This window comes from Gymnogyps californianus, unplaced genomic scaffold (assembly GCF_018139145.2).
Source record: "Gymnogyps californianus isolate 813 unplaced genomic scaffold, ASM1813914v2 HiC_scaffold_135, whole genome shotgun sequence".
Classification (NCBI taxonomy): domain Eukaryota; kingdom Metazoa; phylum Chordata; class Aves; order Accipitriformes; family Cathartidae; genus Gymnogyps; species Gymnogyps californianus.
In genome coordinates, this window is record NW_026114016.1 from 3,409 (window position 1) to 10,144 (window position 6,736).

At 47.5% G+C, this 6,736-nt stretch overlaps 1 long non-coding RNA gene across 1 annotated transcript; it reads right to left on the reverse strand.

The window, feature by feature from the left end:
- Positions 1-743: 743 nt before the first annotated feature.
- LOC127028017 (uncharacterized) lies at positions 744-1,766 on the reverse strand. The gene is made up of 4 exons (XR_007767919.1): positions 1,517-1,766; positions 1,392-1,432; positions 1,252-1,305; positions 744-1,152 (listed from the first exon to the last, which is right to left on the reverse strand). It is a non-coding gene; the product is annotated as an uncharacterized LOC127028017 (long non-coding RNA).
- Between the last annotated feature and the right edge of the window lie 4,970 nt (positions 1,767-6,736).

Here is a 6,736-nt window from a genome sequence, read left to right on the forward strand (position 1 = left end):
TTAAAATAACACGTCTTGCTTGCCTCCTCAACAAAATTGGAAGTGAAGCATAAAACTTTAAAGAGTGAAATAAAAAAATAAAGAATAAATCTCAGTAATTCACTTTATACTAAAAAGTGTGCATATGTTTATATACATCCAATAAAGATACCTATACTATAAAAGTATTTGATTTTCCTTTTGCATTAGTTTAACTTGCATAGCTGTGAATTGATACCATTAAATTACCTGTCTCCAACATACACAGCTATAAGTTGACTAGGGGTTTTTTTTGTGTTACATAGTTAGGATGGACATCTGGCCAGCTGCACTGCCCAAGAGAGATGCTACCGAAATGCCAGGGAAATGCACCATTGAAAGCCAGACAGAAATAAAGTACTTCAGAGCACTCCGTCAAAAGATCAGGGAAAAAAAACCCGTAACATTCAGTTGCCCGTCTTTTTTCAAGATTTAGACAAAATACCTAACCGCTTAAGTACACCTAAATTACATGCTACAGCTGTTTGGCAGTTACAGTTTAAACAATGCAAGTCAATTTGCAAGTTATACAATTTAACTTTTTTTAAAGTTTCATTTCTTACAGAAAAACCAGTGAGCTAGAAGTAAAACCATATAGGGGATCTTCTGAAAAAGAAAAAAAAATCCAGTCTCCAGTGCTGCAATACATAAGGCTATGAAAAAGGATTGGCAGATTTGCTAATGCTCTTGGCTGTACCGAAGCACGCTGAGGAACATGTTTTTTATGATATCTCAACTGTTACAACTGAGAACCCAAAGACCAGCAATGCCATCGACTTTTGGAAGACTTGTTGTGCTTGGGTCTTTGGAAGGAAGTAAATTTTTTTTTTTTTTTTTTTTTTTTTTTTTTTTAGAGAGTGAAAAGTCTTGCTGCTGGTGACTTCTACTGACAATTACATCACCTCTGAAGAGCCACTCTGATGGGAAGTTCAATAAAATGCAACTTCTTTGAACGAGAAAGATTTCCGCTTTGGACAATTTCTTTCCAACTGAAGTCAAAATTACACACTGTAGGGCAGTGGTCTCCAGTCCCTCAACTTAGCTGTCAGACGGCAGGGGTCTGAATCCATCCTCAGCAAAAAACACATCAGTGAACCAGGATATTCCTGCAGTTGCCAGGTTCCTCTTCATCATCTGGAAAAATACCAGTGCCAGCAGTAAGCATGGCGCCGGTCGACACAGACCTCTTCCACAACGCCCTCCTCCTCAAAAGCAACGTGGCCTTCTGCTCACCTGCTCTGCAGGAATTCCAGCGTCGGACGCTGCGGCCGTCATCGCTCGTGGCACCTAAGATACCAAAAGACAAAAAGCTACCGTTGTGCTTGTGAGAAATCACCAGCCCCATGCTCCTCCTCTCTACCTCCCCAGCTCACCTCAAAGGCTCATCCAGTTCCAAAGGCTGCCTGTATGGCGCCTGCGAGACCAAAGAGAAACGCTTAACCAAGTTGCCATATAATACTTTGCTATTAGACACCGACCCGGCCAACAACCGCCTCACCTTCTCGGACCGCTCCTCAGCACGCAGCTTCGCCCCTCTGAGCCTCTTGCAGCATCTGAAAAAAACCAAAGCAAAAGATACATGCTGAGTATCCTGGTTTCGGCTGGGACAGAGTTAACTCTCTTAATAGCTGGTACAGTGTGTGTTTTGGATTTAGTGTGACAATACTGTTGATAACACCCTGATGTTTTAGTTGTTGCTAAGTAGCACTTATCTTAAGCCAAGGACTTTTCAGTTTCCCATGCTCTGCCAGCAAGCCGGTGTGCAAGAAGCTGGGAGGGAGCACAGCTGGGGCAGCTGACCTGAACTAGCCAAAGGGGTGTTCCATAGCATGGAACGTCACACCCAGTACATAAACAGGGGGGAGCTGGCCGGGAGGCGCGGATCGCGGCTCTGGCATCGGTCAGCGGGTGGTGAGCAATTGCATTGTGCATCACTGGGGTTTTTTTCCTTCCCCCCCCCTCCTTTTTTTGTTCTATTCCTTTTCATTATTATTATATTGTTGTTAGTATTATATTTTACTTTAGTTATTAAGCTGTTCTTATCCCAACGCACGAGTTCTGCCTTCTTTCCCTCCCCATCCCACCAGGAGCAAGTGGGGGGGGACGACAGGGAGTGAGGGAGCGGCTGTGTGGTCCTTGGCTGCTGACTGGGGTTAAACCACGACACTGAGATATTGCCCAAAACCACGGCCTGTCCGCACCGATTCCCATCTCCCGCTCCTTTACCTTCGGCCGCTCGCCCGCACTGCCTCTGCTGTTTACAGGTTGCCAAGTTGAGGCTCGGGTACCACCTGTAAAACACAAACAACAAGGCATGCTTCTAACTTCACCAACACTACAACACCTAAAAAATAACTGCTCCTTCACCCCACCAGACATGGCTCACCTTGCCCGAATCAGCTCTGCTGGCCAATATCCCGCTTTGCACCTTCAAAATAAAAAAAAAAGTAACCCAAAACCTAGAAGCTAGTCATAAGCCACTAGTCGCATCTTCCCTCCAACACCACTCACCGCCTCACCTTCTTACAGCGCTCCGCTCGCCTCTCCTCTGTTGCCCTTTGGCACACAGCTCGTCCCGCTGCATCTGCAAAAACAATATCGAACACGTCACCCGGATGCTGACCAACAGCTTAACAATTCCAGCGGTCTCGTTTCCATTTAGGAATACCATCTAGATTCCAACAACAGCCTGCCATTAAAAACACAAAAGTAGTTCGCATTATGCCGATAAGCGGAGGCACACAAGACCCTCGGTATAGCTACCGATGTGCTCGCCTAACACAAAAACAACCATGGGAACATCAAGACCTGAATAACATACGGTATAGCACACAGAAAACAAGCGACCCAAACTACCTCCTTACCTACAAAGCCCCTAAGGGAATTACAGTGGCAGTTGGCCAATGGAAAAAACCACGACGGCGTGACACGGTGACGCAAAGATCTAAAATGGACACCTTACGACTACAGAAACTGGTGCTAAAAACAATAGATAAACAAGAACAAGAGAACATAACTGCCATGACTGACGCTAGAGCAAACCTCAGTGGACACTTCAGGAAAAAGGCAAAACTGGAATAACAGAAAAAGCTTGCGTGCCCGAGACTGCGATAAAAGATGACCCCTGGCTGCAGACTGTTACGAGCACAAATAATACACATCCTCTTCTCCAAAACATTCCAGGGAAGACAATGACACAAACCTGCACTGGAAAGAAGTGCCTAGTCAGGGACTCTAAGTAACAAGGACTGTGACATCCGGATGGACGCACAAATTAAGTCAGGGAATGAAGTAAGTAAAAGGCACAGAGAAGCAGAGACCTCAGAGTTCTGGGGGTATATTTTTATGTACCTAATGCTTTACAAGACGAGACTCATCTGACATTCAGCCCTGCATATTGAGATGCAGAGCCTGGATGGTTTACACCGCATCTTCCTGTGACCTTGTCGTACCTCCCGTCAGCTGCGGGGAAACTAAAACAGAACAGACCTCATCGACGTCCAAATCCAACTGCAAAACCAATCTGAGAAAGGCTGACGAACCCTCCTTCCTTTCCCAGCCATCCCCCAGTCTCAAAACTTTACAAACCCCTTCTCACCTCCTGAACTGTCAGGGAAGGAACCCCACTGCTTCCTGACAGCTCCTGCCCTGTATTTGCACCCCTGAACCCCCCGCATTGGCTGCTCCTCAGGAGCTGTTCTTGTGAGCCGCACCCTGCATTCTGCAGCCACCTCCTATCTTACACCTTCCCACAGACTCTGGGCTCTGCTACAGGCCCACAACATAAGTAAACTCCTGATGCTTAGAATCTACAAGGGGCCTGCCACAAGCTGCAAAGGTTCTAGGGACAACACGCTTCTCTGTGGGCGATTGGGAAAGGTGATGAGCCATCCCATACCCTGAAAGACACTATGCCTTACGTCCCTGTCGCTTTCTTGAAAAATGCCAAAGTTTCATATACAGATGCATACAAGATGCGGACAAGATGCTCACCCTAACCACTGCTAGATAATCTCACCATCAGCCCTGTTAAGAGAGATGATATCAGCAACTAACACAGTATACAGCAAAAAGACCCAGACACCTCTACTTCTCTAAATGCCAACACACATCTACCCAAACAGCTTAGACAACTCAAAACCTGCCACCAACTGAAGAAACAGCAGAGCACCAGCACCACTAGAAGCCCCAGAACAGAATGAGCTCCTGGAGCAGAGGCTGTGGCTCATATACCCTGGGCCCCACCCAGCACCCTTCCCACAATCCCCTGGGAAAGGGGAAGGGCCAACCACCAGACAACATGGAGGCGGCCAGAGGAGCAGCAGGGAGGTTTCTCATCTGCCTTCAGTTTATGGTGTGCAATGTGCTGAGCAGAGAAAGCGACCCTTACTGGAAATGATGATGTCTGCTCTTTTGCTACAACTGCATCTACACTGCATCAGCAATGTGACTGGTAGGGAATTAGACTTAATTTTTCTGGAGCGTAGATAGATGTCCTGCTAAGCTATGTAAGAAAGTAGTTTGTTAACTGTAATAACAATATTGTTATCAAAAATGATGTGCTTTAGTTTCCTATAAAAAAACCCAAAATGCTATGGGATTACACTTGTTTCTAGCAAGACCCCACATACTACCTAAATTCTACCAGAACTGCCTTCTGGATAGGACCGAATGACAAAGCAGAATTAGATCACGTAAGAATCCCTTCTCAACAATATCTCCGGTTGCAAAGTAAATTTTTTACCGTAAATCGCCGACGGTTCAGAGTCACCTCGGCGGTCTCTCTGACCGACTGCCTTAACGGAACTAGATAAGTCCTAAAGAACAGAAAACACCAAAAAAACATGGAAATACAAGAAAAGTATCAGACACTGTATGAAGCAGCCTAATTAACACCTAAGTAGCTAGAACAAAAACAAATTGCAAAACAGAACAAAAACCACCACGGGAGATGTGTTGATAAAAATAGATGAAGGCCATTGCCTTCTCTGAAAAACCTCAAGAGGAGATCTGAGCTGACGATAGACATCTTTGGGTACCAGCTACCAAATAGAAACAGACTGTAAGGCAGAAAACAAAAAGACTGCTCCGGAGCACAAAGATGGCTTTGGAAAAGGTTCTGACAGAACAAGAGGCATCGTCACAGGCATTAGAGAGATCCCGAAGGGGCCAGAGAGACCAAAGAAGTCTCAGGGATGCAATGAGCCCAAAAGGGAATTGAACAAAGTACAGGTGTCCTCAGGGGACCGGGGACCAAATGGAGGCGCACCAAAGAGATGAGAGGACAGAAAGACCGACTGGGGTAACAGATGCAGACTCAGGAAGGGTTCTGAGGGGAAGAGAGGGGTGCAAAGTGCCTTCCCGAGCTAAAACGGGGCTCTAGGGCATCGGGGATCTCTCGCGAGAGCTCGGCAAAGGGAGTGGAGGAGTCCCAAGGGGGCCTGAGAGACCAAAGAAGCCTCAGAGGTAACAATGAGGAACTCTGAAGGGGATTTCAACAAAGTACAGATGTTGTCAGGGGGCCGGGGGCTGAACAAAGGCATCCTAAATGGCAAAGAGTAAGATAAGAGCACAAAAAAAAATAAAATCGAAAAGGAGCTAAAGCACTGCTAGAGTGCTGTGGAGTACAAGAAAGGACTCAGATGACATTGTTATAGAGAGTAGAGGAATTAGGAGGGGCAGGGTAAGAAAAGAAGGCTTGGAGACACAGCGAGGGCCTTGGAGTCTCAGGAGGGTGTCTAGGCAAACTACAGATGACTGAGTGGGAGAGGAACCGAACGGAGACACCCTCGATGGCAAAGAGAAAGACAAAGGAGCGCTGCGTAACAAAGAAAGAAGGGACGCTTTCATGGAACAGGAGAGATAGAAGGGGAGATAAAGTGCTCCAAGGTGCTGTGGAGATCGAGGAAGGTCTCAGGAGGCACCGTGACTGTGAGGAGAGGGGTGTTGAGGGGGGCTGACGGACAAAAGAAGGCTTAGGGACGACAAGGAGGAACTCGGGTGATCATCCGAGCAGAGTACAGAGGGTCTCGGGTGGCCGGGGACTGAACACAGGAATCCTAGACAGCGTAGAGGAACAAATGAGTGTTCTGTGGCTCAAAGATGGCCCCACCTGAAGTGCTACAAGGTGGATGTGCAGCACGAGGAAGGTCTCGGAGGCATCGTGACTGGGAGAAGAAATGTCCCGAGGGAGCCAGAGAGACAGAAAAAAGGATTGGAGACCCAACGATTAAATCCAGAGGGGATCTGAACCGAGTAACCGTGTCATCGGAGGGCCAGGGAACAGATAGAGGCACGGCTAGAGGGAAGAAAGAACAGAATGACTGGGCTGGGTCACAGATATGGACTCGGGAAGTCCTCTGAGGGAACGAGAGGGATGTGAGGTCTGCTGCAAAGCTAAAAGTGTGCTAAGGGCAACCTCGAAGGCATCGATAGGCATCGTGACACCATTAGAGGGGTCCCGATTGGGCCAAAGACACCAAAGGCGGCTCAGGGACACAAGGAAGAAGTCCGGAGGGGATTTGAACAGAGTACAGGTGTCGTCAGGAGGCCGGGGGACCAAATGGAGGCACCCTAGATGGCAGAGGGGATGCTAAGAGCGCTCTGAGGCACAAACCAACCCGAGGACAGGTTTCTGAGGGACCACGAGAGGATCAAAGTCCGCTACAGAGCTCAGACAGGGCTGTGGTACACAAAGAAGGCGTCTGTGGAGGCAGGG